Genomic DNA, 18399 nt, shown 5'->3' on the forward strand with positions numbered 1-18399 from the left:
TGTGGCAACTTGTCTGATTCATTATGGCTAATCAAACCTTAAGTATTTAGGCAAATTCTGACCCCAGAAGAGAATATATTGAGCCTGTGAACAGCATCTGTGTACAGGACACCCTAAAGCAGTGGTTAATATGTAAGCAACCTGCAGGTAACTGTAACAAAAAGTATGTTTTCTTTGCTGATGAGGCTGGGCAAGTTTCTTGGCATGTGTGCCTTCTACTTTTGGAAGTTTCATCCATATGGACTCAGTTGCCCAACAGCTGAGACTTCCCTTATGATGCTAGAGGTAGTTGTTGGTTACCTCAATATTGTTAACTGGAAAACAGCAGCTTTCCTGCCACTCCCCCTTACACTCCCCTTTGTACACCCCCTTGAAGTCTCAAATGGGAGGCCTGCTTTATGCAGCTGAAGATCAAGTCCTGCCAGAACTTTTTTACTACTGTTATGGAAAAGCAATAATTCATTTCTGACTTTACATAGCAAAGATCTCTAAAGAAAATAAACCCAAAACTGTTGGAAAGATTAAAAATTGTCATCCAGCATGCACATAAATATACTTTTAAATCTTCATACCTTTTTTGTCTGCAAGTGCATAATGAATTATTTACAGAGATACAGTACCTTTCTGTAATTTTCTGATGCATTTAAATATTCTTTTGTTGTTGTTCAGTCTAATAAAAATACGGTGGTTTTTATTTATGAACACAGATTAAAAATACTTCTTGGATTTTTTTTTCCTTTGCAAACTTTTTCCCCTCTGTGTTTGTATTTGAAAAGTTTAAAGGACAATCTGTCCTGCATAATAAAAGCCTTTATTTGTCTAGTGGCTAAATGTGTTCCAGGCAGCCAAAACGTGAAGCTTCTGTTCTGCCAAGTGATTCTGTCATGACCTCATGGGTGTTAACCTGTGTACAAGAAGACCTTCATTTTTATGTCATTTGTGTTCCTCACAGAATCACTGACAGTGAGTAATGTTGCCATGAACTAGGTGGAGAAAGGGGAGGAGGCTAGAGCCCACCCCCTCCCACCAAATCATCAGCCAGCACAGCTCACAGGGACGCTGAAGACATCACTAAGTACCTTTCTTCAGATAAAACTTCCCTGAAAATGTTGCTACTAGAATTAATGTACCTACCCCATACATAGCTAAGTACCTGTAAGCAAACTTTATTTTATAAGGTGTGATATCTTTGTTAGGAATATTGGGTTGATTAGAGAAATGTATTCTTTCCCTCTCTTTTTCTTCTTTGCCACCCTGCTTCTCTGTTTCCTTGAGCCTTTCTGTATAATGGATGAATGACTGACAAGTCTGGGCTAATATCCTATATTTTGCTATACCCATTAGTTACAATCAGGACTGTAAACTGGATCTTTTAGATCCAGTTAGCATATCAGACTCCAAAAACTGGAATAGTTTTCTAAAAGTCATCAGGTTTTGCAATGTTAAATTTTATGTTAGTTATCTTCCAAGCCTTGTTTTCTTAGCCTCACTGGGATCAAGATATTTTTTCCAGGTTTTTCTTTACAACAGAAGGGGAAATTTTCTCCCAAACTTCAGACTCAAGGTGTTGAAGAAACAGTTTTAAGACTTATGGTTAGGACTTATGAACTGAAGGAGAGTAGATTTAGATTAGATATTAGACAAAATTCTTCACCATGAGGGTGGTTAGGAGATAAGGAACAGTTTGTCCAGGGAAGTTGTAAATGCCCTGACCCTGGAAGTGTTCAAGGCCAGGTTGGACAGAGTTTTGAGCAACTTTTGCACAATGTAGTGGTCACGGCACTGACCACTGGCCACGGCAGAGGGGCTGGAACTAGATGATCCTTAAATTCCCTTCCAACCAAACCATTCTATGATTCTATGATGTGATTGTAAAAATTGGTAGCACTGATGTGTGTTAACATGACCCAACTCTCAAAATCTCACAAAAATCTACAGAGCAGTCTGAAATTCAGAAGAAAAGAGGTGATTATCTCTATGCATATCACCTCCACTATATGATGGATTTCTTCTCTAGGTTCATTTCCTGTACCACCATAGACATAGGTGACTACATTATTCATTCTCACTCATTGGTTATTAATTTTTCATACTTGTATCTAGTTATTTGATTTAGTTAAACCATTTGATAGCGGACTGACCCACTAAGACTGAGAACTGGTAAAATAAAGCTACTTTAAGGGTTTAAATGGAAAATTACATGTTCAAACTTCACAAGTTTGTTTACTACAAGTGTTCACTAAGTATATTAATACTTATCTCTTTAAGATTTCCTTCTGTCAATACATCCCAAAGGACACTCAATACTCAGAAGAGAACTAAAAACATAATGTAGTGAAAAACATGTAGTGAAAGGAATATGTTAACAGGGGAAAAGACTATAATTTGCAGAATGAGAACCCAGTCTTACATTCCCTATCATATCACTCAAATAGATTGAAGAGAGGGAGAAAAAAAAGAGGACAAGCCACCGTTTTTTTAATCTTAGTTTTGTACATGTTATTAAAATCTTATTGCTATTATCAGCTAAAGAATGAGGTAAAAAATTGTCACTTGGTATTTGTGCAGTAACAGCACATAGAGTGCAGCAATAATAAGCAAGGTAACTGGAAATTTCACAAAACTAGTTTTGTATCACGGATTCGGTGAGATTTAATTCTGTGGCACTTAATTACTTTAGCAACTAATTTCTGACATGTAATGCGGTATAATCACATAGAGGACTCAGTAAAGCTTCATATTTACAAATCCAGCTACTCTAAAAGTACCATCCAGTATTCATAAGATTTTATTAATCGCACACATGATGTATTGATACGGATTAGAATATTTAGTTAAAACTGTTGTCCTGCACACATGGCAAGAGCAAGAGCAAATAACTTGCTGATTGCCAGTGGTTTGGTTGTTTCAAAGTAAGAGACTCACAGTAAGAGAGCTGAATCGGAGTTACAGATGCTTGGCTTCTTTCAGATTTGCAGTTCTGTAAGAGTTTCCCTGCAGGAGGTGAAAGGCAAAAACTTGCCAGGTTAAAGCTGGGATATGATCTGCTTTTGAAAGAAGCTACACGATGTCCTAGTCTCAACAAGGACAAGAAAGGTACTTTTGAGTTTTTGCATATGCCAGTATCTAACAGCGTAGTGATAGCGGCAGGGATTTCATTCACCTGGACTAATTCTTGTCTGTTTACTTGTAATTATGGAGATATGGAGCTGACTGCTGATCCCAAACATGCCCAGGACCCTTTGGTAAATAAATAAAATATTCTTGGGTGTGTTTGTTGTCAGCATGGAACTCCATGACTCTGTTTCTGATCTAGCTGGCTTAAAGCAGGACTGTGAGTATGTTTGTGAGCTGCAGTTTCACATTTGACTGTAGGATACAGGCATTCCCTGTGAGGCTGCAAAACCAGCAGACAGGAATAGCTGCTATTTTTTTTTAATTATGTGATACTTTAGTACACACTAAACATTGAATCAGAACTGATGCATTTACAAGTTGCTAATGATAAACTGACAGCTAATGAGTTTGAACCCCACAGGACAGGAACTGTTCCAAAGCAGACACTTGCCTTGGCTGCACAGTCAGTGGGAAAGGACTTTGCACAGAAGAAAAGGAAAGCTGTGACTGGGCAGGACTACCAGATCTCCCAGAAACAATGTTGCTGGGCTTTGTGACACTCTGCTGCTTTTTACAAAAACAGCTATGGGTCTTTCAGCATTTCAAAGCCACCACAGTGACAGAGGGAGTAGGGAAAGACATCTCACTTGTTAACAGAGCAATATAGTATAATTAGGCCTGAGATAATATCTTGCCATTCCTCTTGTTAAGGTAGCAGCATTTTCAAAACCTCATTAATACTGGATGTAAATATTTAATTTCTGGCTTTACAGACAGTATTGACAGAGGAAGACATGCACACATACACAGCAGCTTCAGAAGAAATCTTCACAAAAGGAAAGTCCTTTGGTCAAATAACTGGAACCTACACTATTATTTTTTTACTGAAAGGAATATTGTTATTTGTTGTGGGAAGAACTATATTTAAGAGAGTCAACTTCTTTCCAGAAGAGTAAATGACACTTAGATCCAAGAAATTTACATAAGAGTTTACCCCAGCAGTGAAACCTTTGATATATCTGATCCATTGACAGCACGAGGTTCGGTTATCATGATAAAAAAATGGCTGGATAAAGTTTAAAGATGTCACATAAAAACTCAAAGACAACAAAGCCTTTTTTTCAGAAGTCAGCTGTATCATTAGTTCTGGTGTTCATGAAACAAACTCTGTTTTCTTAAAGCCTACAGTTAAGGATACATGCATGTATGTATATATATATAATGTACATATGCAATGTATATGTGCACATATACACCATATACAGTGACAGAATATCACAGAAAAGAGATGAGCAGATCCACAGTCAATTTTTTTAAAGGTATTCCGAACAATTATTAGGATTACAGCATTGAGGACTTAGGTAAGTTGAATATCTATAGAAAGATGATGATAGTACGATTTATTCCAGCTATTCTTAATGTTACTTATTCTTAGTGTTGGCTATTCTTAGCCTAGGACTATTCTTAGTCTTAAAATTATTTTTTTAAAGTTATCTGGCCCAGGGGAATGATATGAATTATTTAGGCTGAAGGAGAGTGAGGCACAAAACCTCTCCAACCTGTGGACAGAGACCTGCCGAGTCCCAGACATCTCAAGTATGGTGAGCCTTGTAGGAAGAGGCAGTTTATGAAGTTGATGGACAACACTGTACATGTGACAGGCTGGAGCTTTATGCCATCCTGTGGCACTTTGCTGCTCTCAGCCATATATTGCCTATGGTGGATCCCCAAAACTCCGTAAGCAATATCGGCATGCCAGGTGACAGCCACTGTGGTTCTTTCCCCTTCATTCCCATCACTTCTTGGCGCTTTGCCTCAAAATCCCACACGGAGCAGTGCATGATGCACCACCCCACCACATGCTCCTGAAAGCTGTCCTGGAAAATACATGCAGCAAGCGGGAAAGGGCAACCGACTCTGAGCAGCCATTCCTCCTGCCCCCGAACGCAGTGTCAGGGGGACACCCACCCAGGTGTTCAACCATTTAAACCCGTGTGGAAATCTCTGAGGTTAGAAAACCCCAGTGACTGTTGGCAATATGAAATGGGAGACAGCCGCTGGGGGGGGAGGGCGGCTGTAACGGCGGCTCCTCAGCCGTTAGACGTGCAGGGACCCTGAAGCGGGCAGCGGCTCAGCCTCCCCTCCCCGAGAGACATGGCGGGAAACACTGCGCAGCCCTTGGAAGAAGACGCTGTGCTCACCGCCCAGCTGAGGGGGTGGCCTGGCTCCTGAGGGGAGGGCGGGCAGGGCTGCGGGCGGGGTTTGCCGGCTCCGCACGTGTAGGACGGCTGGGCATGGGGGCTTTCTGAAGGGAGGAGACTGCCGGTTTCCGCCACTGCCTCCGCACCTCAGCACAGCCCGATCCGCCGCCGGGAGCCCTTCCCGTAAGTGGTGCCCTTCTCTCGCCTTTCCTTTCCTCGGGACCGGGTGGGCGAGGGGCTGGAGGAAGCGCCGCTGCCAGTGCCTCTCGCTTGCCTCCCTGTGTGTGGCTGGAGGGGCTCTGCCCCCCGTCTCCGACGGGGGCTCAGCGGAGCTAATCTTAGTGCCAGGTGGGGAGGGAGGCGGCCTTTTAGCATGCCGTGAGGGAAAGGGCACTGGCGGTTCCCTGCTGACCCTGGTCGCCGTATCCGCCAGCCGTCTGTGCCCCCGGGGAGGGTGTGGGGGGCTCTGGCTGCCGCGAGCAGCGGCACGGTGGGTGCCAGGCGCCCCTGAAGGCTGCGGGAGGTGCGGGACTTGTCCGCTAGTCCTGGGGTAGCATCTGCTGCTACTGCAAAGGTCTGGAGGGGTGGATAGGTGAAGCTGCCCTCTCTGGGTTTCCGGCTAACTCGCTCAAGCACTGCCTTTACTTGCAGGTGCTACCCCTGCAGGATTGTACTGAATCAAAGCTGAACAATCGCAGTTTAGAAAACGTAACTTTCTGCCAGCTTCACATGTTTAAATATAGAAATGTGTTTGAAGTATATGTCATCCCATGTATAGTGCTACTGGCAGCTGGAGAAGGCTAATCCAATAAAATAGTATTTGAAATTTAACCTGTCTGAAGCAGCAGAACCATTTTTTTCCTTTTAAAATTTTGGTGATCACTAGAGATTTATGATACCATTTGGATGATGAGTGTTGTGGAACTGTCGCAAGTTTTGCTTCTGGGTGAGCTCCATTAATTCAGCTGAACTAAATTAGTTTTGGGGGAGTGTGGATATCACACCCCTTGGTTCTGCTGGTTGTTATCTTGGTGCTGAACACATCATTCTAGCAAAAGTAACTTACCTCTGAAAGGGATAGATGTTTCCTCAAGTTTGGCTGAAGCTTTGAAAGAGGCTTCCTCAAGCCTACCCTCTGCTTCAAGTATGTTAATACCGAATGTGTATTTATTTTAAAAGCATTTAATAGCATTAAACACATTTTTCTTTGTGTTCTTCCTAATTTAAACAAAAAACAAATACATTGAGAGGCATTCAGATGTTTCAGAGTCGGGGAATGTGAAACAAGGGATCATACTGAACTTGTATATGTTGGAACAAGCTGATGGTAGTTTCATGCTAGAAAGAACAAATTCTATGAAAAGTTTGTCGGCACTGTGCAGATTCAGGGCACAGTGGATACTGGATTAGAATTTGTATTACACAGTGTGGAAAACGTTTTGAATTCTGGTTTGTGTTGCCTAGTGGCATAAAAACACTAAGATTGACAGTAAGAATGGGCAAAAGGCCTATACAAAAACTAAATTTGTTTCATTTGCATCTATAATGTACTGTATAGTCAGAAAAAGATGTGGTACCTGCCCTCCTCCTCTAAGCACTTATCCACTGCTGCAGTTGATTCTATTTGACACTGCCTTTGCCCACACAATTCTTCTAAGCCCCACTGGGCTCTCAGACAAAGTGGAACAGGAATAAAACAAGCCCTCAGAAACATAAGTAGCTGTACTGGTATCTTTTGAAAGGTGCAGTGACTTTCTGTGTGAATGACATAATATTTTTAGTCTTTTGTCATATGTTACAATGAAGATCATCCATGAATGGAGTAATTGATGTCTAAGCCATGTTCCTAAAATACAACTTTGGATTCTATAGACGTGGATGAAGGTTGGCACTTCATAAATTTTAATGCAATGAAGTTTTGATCCCACATCTCAGTTTGTTGGTTAGTGTGAGCATGCATAAATAGTCTGACCAAGTTCTTGACCTCAATAAAAATGTACCTGATAAGATGCATGAATATGTAGTTTCTTCTAACTTTGTACACATTTGTGGATTAAATAAAAATCAGTTTCAGCTTTCTTAATAAATAAATGTATTTAGCATGTTTTCAACCTGTCTGTATGTAATTCTTTTTCTTAAGCTTAAGATTCTAGTTAAAAAGGTACTCTAAGGCTGACAATGGATTTCAAGTCAATGTATTATGTTACTGATATTATTTGTTAGCTTCTTTTATGTTGCTTTTTTTCTATATGAATATATTGGCATAGTAAGTGGCGATGTGTACAAAAAGGTAAGATAAAAAAAGAATAATAATTTAAAACTTTTTAAGATTTTTTTCACTTTATAAGTGTTTTGCAACTTGTTTTGAAGTGTTTGACAAGTGTTTTGAAGTAGGCTCTACTCTGCTCTCATGAGACCTCACTTGGAGTACTGTGTGCAGTTCTGGTGTCCTCAACATAAAAAGGACACGGAACTGTTGGAACAAGTCCAGAGGAGGGCCACGAAGATGATCAGGGGACTGGAGCACCTCCCGTATGAAGACAGGCTGAGAAAGTTGGGGCTGTTCAGCTTGGAGAAGAGAAGGCTGCGTAGAGACCTCATAGCAGCCTTCCAGTATTTGAAGGGTGTCTATAGGGATGCTGGTGAGGGATTCTTCATTAGGAACTGTAATGATAGGACAGGGGGCAATGGGTTAAAACTTAAAGAAGGGAGGTTTAGATTGGATATAAGGAAGAAGCTCTTTACTGTAAGGGTGGTGAGGCACTGGAATGGGTTGTCTATGGAAGCTGTGAATGCTCCATCCCTGGCGGTGATCAAGGCCAGGCTGGACAGAAACTTGGGTGACATGGTTTAGTGTGAGGTATCCCTGCTCATGGCAGGGGGGTTGGAACTAGATGATCTTAAGGTCCTTTCCAACCCTAACTGTTCAATGATTCTATGATTCTATTCGTAAATCAGTGGTTGCAGATGGCTGATAGAGTGAGTAAAACCAGACAGAACTTCTGGGTAAGTATGTTGAATATAAGGATCCAATTGAATTTCTCTAGGTGGAGATAATTGCAAAGACCCATATATCTTAAATGAAAAGATGTGAAACTTAATTTTACAAGTGTAGGAACCAGAAATGGGATAGAGATGAACTCTGCACCAGTGTGAAAAAGACACACATCCCCTTAAGTTAATGGGGTGTTTAGCTTGCTTGAAAATGCACATTGCTTCTACCTTTCAGCTTCCACACGCTACAGAGTGACTGAGAAAAGTTGTGACATGTTCATTGCAAAATGAAAAAACCTTTCAAGGTTTCTTCTTTTGTGCCTTGGCAGTTTTTTGTTCATTTTGCAGCTGCCTCTATGCTCAGGACAGAGGCAAATGAAAGTCTTGTCAGTTCTTCAGCTACCTCTGCATCATTCAGCCTTGGTAAAAATCCTCCTTATTCCACTGGTTTAGTAGCATAACGTTTTAGTGTTGCTAAGTAAAGTGACAGAGCTGTTGGAAGTAAAGAGTTGAGCTTTTAGAAAATTACAAACTTGTTCTCCTTTCTGCTGGGAAAAGCATTTGTATAAGTGATCTGCCACTACAACTCCATCGAGAGTTATAAAGGTTACTAGTAAAAGTGGCTTCTGTGGTTCCTAAGTTTAGTCACTGCTGACAGTCATCCAAGATCCACAATATTATCATGCCTGATCTCAAAAGTGCAGTTAATCTGAGTGGATGTACTTCAAAGGGAAGATCATTTAGGAAGACACTGAATGTTGTCATTGTCTTCATGAGTTCCTGTGTAGGATTGTGTACACATGGAGTGAGAGATTTCAGAATGTATGTAGAATACTGACAGGAAAACACATTACAAATGCTCGACCGTAGAATGAGCAGTTAGCTCGAGACATCTTATTCTACACAGGAGAAGAAATGCCCTATTACCTTGAACAAAGCATTCTTGCTTGTGCGATAATTTTTGTAGAATACTTAATGTGAAGATGTGATCTACAGTAACTTTGTACATGGATATCCTTCAGTTATATCAGTCTCACTTGACCATGAACCCCTGCAGAAATGAGGGTGGGCAGGTCTAAAAGTTTATAGTTTAATGGCTGGTGTTGGGTCTGTGTTTATTGAGTGTAAATAGGGGAGAGGTGCTACTGGAATAGCACACACATACAATTGACATGGCTGTGCTTTCTTTACTGTGGCCATGAAGATTCTGTCCTAGACTGCATAGACTCCCATGTCTGTGTGATCGCTGTGTATATATGTACACACCTCCCTGCTATCTGTTATGAAGAGCTAAGCATTCAACTTAAATTTAAACAGGGGCAAATCAAGTATACTCTTTGGTTAAAATGTAGGGTTTTACTCAAAAGTTCTAATACATACAGATTGTTTTAAGACTATTTTGTTCTTACTGTATTTGAAGTACACCAAAATGGCATTTAGGGATATGATTTAATGGTAGACTTGGCAGTATTAGGTTTACAGTTGGTCTCAATGGTAAAAGTCTTTTTCAAGATTTACAGTTGATGATTGTAAAGGTCTTTTCCAGCCTAAATGATTCTATACCTCCATTTACATACTGTAACGTCAATAGAAGCCCCAAGACAGATCTGGCTTCTCAAAATGTAGCCCAGACAGCAATGAGCTTTTGAATGGTATGGAATAGCAATGGGAAGGACACCACAGCTCTGATAACAGCTGGCTGTCCTAGTTTAGGTTATGGCTTTTTGAAACAGCACAACGTTATCTAAAACTAGTTTATGTAAGAAATTAGGCCATAGGATGACTGTAGTCCCCTGTATAACTAATGACAGGGCTGTTTTGCCTTTTTGTGATGGTAACGCAAGGTTTTTAGAAGTCTTGCATGGCTGTTCCCACCAAATTAACTAATTTCTGAAAACTTTGTCAGTATTACCAGGAAAAGATGGTACTTGATGAGATTCATCCAACTTTACTGTTTACTGCAATTTTGGTGAGTTTATCTGCTGTAGGAAGATGACAAGCGTAGAAAGGTGTCAAATGACAAAATCCAAATAAGCACATTTTTATCTTCTGCAGGGAACTCAACTAGGAATCATTTGAGATTGGATTTAAGAAAAAGACAAACTGTACCAAGTGATTTTGCCAAACTTTACTACTGTGTTCTGTGTTTAGTATACAACTTCACCTGTGCTTTTTGATTCCAGAATAAAGTGGGGTGGTTTTTTTTTGTTTGTTTGTTTGTTTTGAGAAATGTATGGGATAAATTTGTTCTTGCTTTAAAGAACATTCTTCTTTATGTGACTCTGTGGGAAGGGAGTTGGATTGATGGAATCTAATTCATTTTCTTCACTATGAAAACAGTGAACAATGTGGATAACCCGTTCTATAGCTGTGTGAATTCATGTAGCTAATCCCTGGACCATGCCCATTTCATCTGAGGTTAGTTAGTTCTTTGTCTGGAGTTTGATTGCAGCTCTTTGACAAGATGGGAAAGAGAGTGTGTTTATTTTATTTTGTTTGTGCAGTACCATGTCTATTGTGGTTGTGGAATAAATAATAGTTGAAATGGCATTTGGAAGGGATTATTTATTGTCCTCTTTTCAGCTTCCTTAGATTGAGAAACATCTCTATATTAGTTAAGAAAAATGTAACATTTGGATATTGTGAAGATAGCTGATTACTCCCATGAGGGCTTAAATTAGTTACTCTGAATTCACTGTTTATGCGTGATTTGATGGAATATGGATTTTATTCTGCCCTTGAAGGTTTTTGGATTATCATGCAGTTGAGACAAAACAATGGGATGTGACTTGCCATGAAATACTTTTGGCACTGTGAATTAGATGAAAAAGCTTGTGGATATATAGAATTAGCATGAATGTGTGATTCTTTTCAAAGGTATAGTGCTGCAGTGTGTTTTTTTTTAAGCAGTAGTTTAGATGAGTAGGCAGTATTTTTGATCCTTGTAATGGCAGTCTAACTTGATTTAAGTTTTAAAGCTAACAGTAAGTATTCGAGTGCAGTCAGCTACAGAATTTAATTGTTCTGCTGCAAGCATTTGAAGAGAGGGAGAACTTTTAAGGATAGTACTGCAGAAGTATGTATCACAAAATGTCAAGTTTGTTGCGTGGGAATTGTAGGCTAGCAAAAATTCTTACATGCAATAATTCTTACATGCAATAATAGGTACATGGTAATTTGTTCTGCTGTTGTTGTTGCTCCTCAGCAATAAGTTTTTAGAAAATCTGGATGCATCACATCTATGTACTGCTTTGAAGCTGTGTCCACCCTCTTCCTTTACATAGACTCAAGGAAGGGCCATTCTGCAGGTGTAACGAGGTCTCCCTTTGTGTGAAGAGGGAAGTGCTGAGCTGGAAGCTTCCTTCAGTCATCTTTGTAGAAGGTAGTACATGTATGGATTTGTTTTTCAAAACAAATATTTGTCAAGAAGACACTAGGTAAATTTCTATGCTGAAAAACTAAGAAAAAATTTAGTTATCTAGTACTAGATCATCAAAAAGATTCAGTGTAAAATTCAGTTATATGAATTACCAAGAAGTACACAGTGCTTGGTTAGAAATTCTATAAAATTTGCAATTGTAATATTCACTTTCAGAAAGAGAAGAACAGAGTTGAAATTGGTACTTTTTAAAATAGCTTCTGTGCTGAGACTTCAGTATTGTATCCAATAAGCCTGCTTTGCAGTTTTCACTGTTTCAAGGTGACCAATGTACTTGACCTTGCCATCCCTTTAAATATATCTTATTGTTTCTGTTATTTTGATTGTACCCTGTTCTGAATTGGCCCACATGAATACTATGAATTACTACAAACACTATGAATACCGTTACTATGAATACTATTGCATGAATCCTATGAATCCTATTACTATGAATAAAGATTAAAATAGCTTTTCAACTTACTTAATAAAGTACTTCTGTCCCCTAAGGAAGCCTCAAAGGTAAGCTGCTGTTTGTTATATTCTTACAGTGCTGTGTAAGAATTTTTTGCCCAACTTATTTTTTCAGTGTAGTAGAGATTGCTACTTCATGTTTGCATGAGTTTGTGTGAAATAACTTGATGGTCTGTAGAAAGTTGTGTTGACATAAACAAATCATGCCTACAGTCCCATACCCCAACCATACTGGAGCTAAAAAATCATGGTTAGAAATAGACTTACAGAGCTGAAGTATACTTATTAAGATCCATAACTGCCTTCTCTCAGTATTTGTATTTTTTTTCTGCCTTGTCCCAGGCCAAATGGATTCTTGTTATTTGTCACTTTATATGAAAGATCCAAATACCTGAGAGAAAGTAGAGTCTGCATCCTTGTTACATTTCAGTATTGAAATGCCTGAAACCAGATCTAGAACATCTACTTGAACTCTTCTTGAGGTCTAAGCAGCCAAGTGGAATTTAAGCACTTTAATGATATTTAGTTGAGACAATATGCGGAGCTCCCTGTATTGCCAAGCTTTCTTTTTTTCTGCTCGGGGGAATACATGGTTGGTGCAGCACAAGGTTAATGAAAACTTGAGAGAGATTTTTGTGTATGGAAGAACTTTTGGGGCATACAGAGGCTGAACAGCGGCAAACATGTCATTTATGTGACAAAAAAAGAGAGTATTACAAGATTCTCTGAGATAGTTTGTTTTCTGTAGCAAGTGGCTGAAGATGAGATTGCTGCACAGGGAAGCAATGGTGGTTGCTCCTGAGAGTTTGAACAGGTTTGTTTAAGGCATGTGATAAAATCAGATAACCTGGAAGTCTCAGATTTTCAGTCACATCTTTCATCAGTTCTTGTGCTTTACAGAGCTCGGGTTATGAACCACATCAGGTCTGAATTGTTCACTGGCTTGCACGAAAACTAAACACGCAATGTAAGCAAAAACATGCAGTGCTGACTTGTTTATAGATTCTCAGAACATTAGGAAGAAGAACATACTTTGGTGGTCTTTGGTTTTATTCGTGCTGACTTGCTAGCAGAAATTTCCTTGACAATAAAATAAATAGGTTAGAACAATCTCAGAAGGGACACCAGAATTATTTAAATGCATACTTCTGCAGGAATGAGTAGTTGCTAAATATGCTTTCCCATACAGAAAGCATTGTCACTTCACAATTAGTGTTTTCTCTGCTTCTTTCTCAATATATACACACATTTAAGTATATATATATATGTATACTCAAGTATGTATATACATATGGCTATATATATATATATTATTTTTTAACTAAAACCAATACAGTTTTAGAGTTGGCTATTGCTTGCTAGTTTAACAACAACAATAATAATTATTTTATTTTGCTGAAGTGCATGTCAGTCACATCAGAGCCTGAGCTCATGGATGCTTTAGGCCAAGATCATCATGAAGCGTAATGTGTGATCTTTCACTGCCATCCTCAAACACACTCATACTCCCCAAAATCATACATTTGGATTTTAGAGCTTAGGTTTATTGTAGTTGTACCAGTTGCAATATGATTTTCATATATGACTTTCCTGTCAGTCTTGCTTTTCTTTAATTTCTCCACCTCTGCATAGTTTTCCCTGCTCTCTTCTGAATGTCCAACTTCTGAAACTGTGTAATCGTTTCTTGGGAATTGCATCAACCAACTGCTGCTGAGGCTTGTTCAGATTTTTAAAATAATTACGAGTTTTCAGGAGTTAAAAAAAAAAATAAAATTGATGTTCATGTGTCATTTGGAAAAATCTCATTTATCCCATGAAAATGTACTTTTCACCACAGTAGTATAGCCCGATTCTGAAAAATAAGCATGTGGTAGCAAGTTACTGTTTGCTATGAGGCGTTCTGGTCGATGACTGTCTTACAGCAGCAAGTTGTTCCCTGTCTGGCTTTTGCATAGTAAAGAGTAAAGAAACTGAGAGAGGACAATCAGCCCTGTGACATACTTTCCCTAAATGAAGGAAATCTGCTGTAATTGTTTCAACATTTATTCCTTAGTGGGACACTGCTTTTGGGTATCCAGTCCAGAATTGTTTGCAGTCTCCCATGCAACATCCAACTATGAGAAATATTTTATTAGACCATTTTAAGTTGCTACATGCATGTGTCTTATTCTGAAGCAATTAGTTTCAACATCTGACTTAATAACCTCATTTTGTATTCCTAATTGTCCTGAATATAAACTTTTACAAACTTTCCTGCAATTTTGCAATACTCAGTAAAGCCTTCTATGGTTTTCATTGCCTATACTCCACTTCATTAGGCATCTAAGCAAATAATTTTGGATATGTATTAAATAAGAGGTTTGGGTTTTTTTCTCTATTTGACTGTTTGTCTGTCTTGTGTAGTAACAGATGGGTTGCACTTAGTTCAATGAACCAGATAAAAAAAGAGCAGAATTTGCAGTAAAATACTGTTGATGTTGCATTTTTATCCGCACACAGTGAAGTCTGCTTTCTGATTCTATAAAGTGAATGTTTACACTATCTCATAACTAATTAAAATGTATCCACTATGTTCTGTGAAACAAGTAGCATTCCCAGCCTGGATGAGCTCATAGGTATATTTTCATGCATTTCAGACTGAAGCCGTGTCAGCATAAGCAGCTGCTGTGTGATGCTCCAGACCACTGTCATGTCTTGTTTCTGCTTCAGTAACGGTCCTTCTGTGCTTACACAGCTCTTTGTGGTACCCTACAGTGAACTGGATTAAGAAATTATTTATTTTTGTTTTCCTTGGGATACTTAATTTCTATTATCCTCTCTGATTTTTGTCTTTGCTTCCTTTTACACCATCATCTGTTGTGTTTGTTTTTCTTACCGGAGAGAGCACTAGTTGCAAAACTTTGGTCATCATTTGAACTTTTAAAGTAAGTTTGGGAATTTAGAATCATACTTTTCCTGCAACATAAGAACTCCTGTAGTTCAGTTCCACAGTTTCATCTCTTTGGACAGGAGCTAAAGAAAGTAATAACCCTTTAATCGAGAAGATGACATTTACCAAATGCATTTTCTTGCCAATGCTGTTTTAGATTTGCCTGGTAAATGCCTTGTGTGTGAAACCTTTCTTATGAGTGATTTTGGATAGTTACTATTTTGCATCTGTTACATCTTTACTATAACTGTAGTTCCATTACTGCATATTTGGCCTGATTCTGATATCCGTTTGGCATTGTAAATAGGGAATATTTCCATAGGAACCAGTGAAAGTTGCAAACCATCATTGTTGTTCCCTCTCTCCCCCTCGCTTTCAAGTCTCATTTCCATTTATTAGTAGGATATTATAAGCTGAGTCCTTCAAAAATATTTTCTTGTGCCTGTTTGTGAAAACATGCTGTATTATGGCATATTTGTCCAAACTGTTGCATGGTGATTGGTACTAATTACTTCTCTAGAAGATAGTGAGTGAGATAAGCACCTTTAATCTACTTCAGGGAGCAGTGAAATCCAGTATTTTAGTGTATTCGTATTTAGATAATGAAAGTTTGGGTTTCCATGTTTCACATGGTTTCTAAGGATTTGATAACAAACACTGCTGATAACATAGTCAAGCTGTGAGTTGGTTTAATTGCAACTGTTTGCAAATGGCAGAAAGGCAGCAGAAAAACAGAATTATGTAAATGGTACTCATAGCATTCCCTGGAGAGACAGCTTGGGGTTGGAAGTGGTGGCTGAAAAGGAGCCTGGAACTCTTAAGCAATGAAGCTTACTCCTTGTACTTTGACTCCTGCTATGTTCAGAGCAACAGGACTTTGCAAATGCATAGCAGGGCATATGGGATACCCAATATTGAATTTCTCCACCTTGCTGAAGGAGACTGCAAAACCTTAAAAACAGATTGCCTGAGTCAAAAGGGAAAATTGTAGTAGTTGCTGGAGCATCTGCTTTCTAGGGAGACAAGCTTGCAAGTGTTGTAGATAGCATCTTCTTTGATGGTAAACAAGCCCCTTGAAAAAGTCACCCAAAGGCTTGAGGAAGATCTGAAAGGCTATTTAGTGACTTTGTTCACAGTGCTGCTTCTGTGAAGTGGCATTCTCATAAACAGCTAGCATGGCTGCTGGCTTGAAAGTGGAAGACTTTTGCACTTCTCTTAGCAAATTTAGCAAGCACCATTTCAGGAGCAACAAAATTTCAACAAAACTCGGCTCAGAAAACAAATCTATTAATTGGATGGGCTACAGAAATTGCCTGGGTTTGGAACTGGGTCAGCCAGGGAACTTGCATAAGGCTGAATATTTTACCACAGATCTCTATTTTAGAGATCCAGGAGGGGAAAGGTTGGATTGCCCCATCAGAAATACTGCAGTCCTTGATATTAGCAGTTCTTGTGACTGATACAGTTCTGCTGAAATTTATTTGGCTTGGTTCAGTATTGCTTGTAATTTACTGGGCAGAACAGAAAGATAAATTTTTGAGCACAGACTCTGAGGTAGGAGCCATTACCAGAAACATCTTTTCCTGTCTAAAGAGGCAAAGCTTAATACCGTATTGCACTTTGAGAAATGGAGAAGTGGGGTAAGGGTAAGAGGCAAAGAATGGAAATAATTGCACCCATCCTGTGTGGCTTGTTTTGCTGGCCTTTGGTTTTGATTTGACCATTTAGAGAGGTTCTCTTCATTCCTTGTTTGTATCAAGACCTGTATGAAGCATGTCTGAACCTTCAGCCACTTCTCAGATCTTGCTCATTATTTAGGGTAATGTGGCGTCATTGTATTGTGTTACAGACTAGAGGAATTTGACAACATAATGTTGGAGAACTTTACAAACAAAAGATCCTGGCTTATACAGAGTGGTATTTTTTTGTTTGTTTGTTTTCTGTAGTGGATCTTAAATTGTCAACCAAGTCAGCATCCGAAGAACAACCAAAAGACTTTGTACAAGGATGAGTGTGTGACTGGTTTGTGTGTGACTTCAGGGTTGTACAGTATACTGGTTTGCTTTTGGATAGGAGGAAGAAGATACTACCTGGATGCCTGCCACAGCCTGTTTACTATACTGAGATATATACTTTGTACTAAAAGGCATATACTAAGACCCTTGAGCCAGGTAGGCAGTTGTCAGTAGGAAATTTATATCAGAAGGGAAGTAGGAAAAGTCTGCTTAAGTACTGATTTAGTGAAATGAACCCTAGAATTCAGCAGTACCTCCTGCCTGAATTCCAAGCTCATGAATTAAGACCATCGTAGCACATGGTGGGGATGAGCTTTCCTAACAGTTTACTCCAGAAACTAGGAACACAGCTGTGGAAACTTCGTCCTGGAGAAGAGAAGCTGTGTGGAGACCTCATAGCAGCCTTCCAGTATCTGAAGGGAGCCTGCAAGGATGCTGGGGAGGGACTATTCATCAAGGACTGTAGTGATAGGACAAGGGGGAATGGGCTCAAACTCAAACAGGGGAAGTTCAGGTTAGATATAAGGAAGAAGTTCTTTAATGCGATGGTGCTGAGGCACTGGAATGAGTTGCCCAAGGAAGTTGTGAATGCTCCATCCCTGGCAGTGTTCAAGGTCGGATTGGACAGAGCCTTGAGCAACATGGACTAGTGTGAAGCGTCCCTCCCCAGGGCAGGAACTAGATGATCTTAAGGTCCTTTCCAACCTGAACCATTCTATAATAAATCCCTCCTATACAAATGTAGCCTCTGTAGGTTGCTGTTCTCTTCTTTCTCAGCTGCTTTTTCCTACAATTCACACTGAAATAAGAATATTCACACTGAAATAAAGTCACACTGAAACAGAACTTGGGAAGTATTGTCTTAGAAGCAAAGCAGAACTAATGGTGTCTGTATTATTTCTGTAGAAGACTAATTTTTGAATTTCAGATCAAGTAACTTAGAGGGAGATGGTCATTTGGCATTCCCACCAGTGAATGCCTCATCAAGACGCAGGGTGTGGTGTCAAGTATTCAGTTCATTACACAGAACTTGGAATGGAATAAGACTTAAAGTAACTTTATAACCAGAATTCTCTGAATATCTCTATTTCCCTAACATGTACCAGTGTTCTGAAACAAATGACCATCCAAGTGTACTTAAAATAGTTTTGTCTTTTGTCGGTGTTTCTGCCAGTGAAGGGATCAGGTTTGACACACTATTATGAGCCATCCACCATCAACACTGCTTCAGTGTTACATTCTAGACTTCAA

The sequence above is a fragment of the Melopsittacus undulatus genome, chromosome 7 (assembly GCF_012275295.1).
Source record: "Melopsittacus undulatus isolate bMelUnd1 chromosome 7, bMelUnd1.mat.Z, whole genome shotgun sequence".
In the NCBI taxonomy this organism is placed as follows: domain Eukaryota; kingdom Metazoa; phylum Chordata; class Aves; order Psittaciformes; family Psittaculidae; genus Melopsittacus; species Melopsittacus undulatus.